This window comes from Octopus bimaculoides, chromosome 8, assembly GCF_001194135.2.
Source record: "Octopus bimaculoides isolate UCB-OBI-ISO-001 chromosome 8, ASM119413v2, whole genome shotgun sequence".
NCBI lineage: Eukaryota > Metazoa > Mollusca > Cephalopoda > Octopoda > Octopodidae > Octopus > Octopus bimaculoides.
Genome location: NC_068988.1, coordinates 29,946,510 through 29,947,852, shown reverse-complemented (window position 1 = coordinate 29,947,852; position 1,343 = coordinate 29,946,510).

Genomic DNA, 1,343 nt, shown 5'->3' with positions numbered 1-1,343 from the left:
ATTCTTTCGATCTCGAAGAAATGAAAGGCAAAATTGACTTCGTCGGGATTTGAACTCAGAACTGAAAGAACAAGAAGAAATACCGCTAAGCATTTCGCTCGGCGTGCTAACGTTTCTTATTTCGTTATTGCCCACAAGGGGCTGCACACAGAGGGGACAGACAAGGACAGACAAACGGATTAAGTCGATTATATCGGCTACAGTGCGTAACTAGTACTTAATTTATCGACCCCGGAAGGATGAAAGGCAAAGTCGACCTCGGCGGAATTTGAACTCAGAACGTAGCGGCAGACGAAATACCGCTAAGCATTTCGCCCGGCGTGCTAACGATTCTGCCAGCTTGCCACCCTTAGCCGCTTGAATATCGGAGACCCATTGTGCATTTAAACCCCTTGGAGATTTCATCTAATTGTAACCCCTCTCCGTTGACTCAGCTTTCAAACTTATATTTAAAGAATATAAACCGAATTTTTGAATGGAATTCTATTTTATCAAACGCAACCACAGTTAACCTCGGTGTAATTTTAAAAAGAGGGCTTGACCATAACTAATAATAATGTTCTTCACTCTAACGATTCAACCAAACCACCGCCCTGAAATAGATTCAACTAGTTATAGAAACAGTTCTTTAGAATCAGCTCATCAAGAACTTATCATTTATTCCCTGGGGCTACATTACAAAAATTCTAATTATATTGACGAATTGTTGTGCTTACGTCGACATTCATATTTTAGTTTTTGGCTTTTACACAAATATATAAACTAGTTTAAACAAACATCTGCGTTGCCATTGAACCATCTGTGTGCATAACAGCGTTTATAGCATAGGCAGAAGGCCACAAATATTTTGGTGGGAAAGAAAGATCGCTTATTCTGACCTCTGGTTCATTTCTTGTGTAGCTGGCAGAAATGATGGAAAGTCCACCACGGGTATGAGAGACAACTAAATACTGTAAGGAATTTTGTCCGTTGGTCGGTCTGCCGATTTTACCATTCCACGACTCTCTCTCTTGCTCATCTCAGTCTATCTATCTATCTATCTATCTATCTATCTATCTATCTATCTATCTATCTATCTATCTATCTATCTCTCGGGTGAATGTAGCAAGGATGGCACGTGTGAATGACGGAGCCACCTTGAGCATAACACTATAAAGGAGTAAAAAAAATCCAGAAAAGAAACAAAAAGGCAAAAGAGAGTCACTTACTGTTATAGTTTCTTCAATAACAATGACAATATTGACCAAGGTTACCGTGGTCTTTTCCGTAGGTTTTTCTTTCCACGGCTAAACCTAAACTGTCCTCCCCTTTTTACACGAGAACACGATCCCTATTGATCGCTA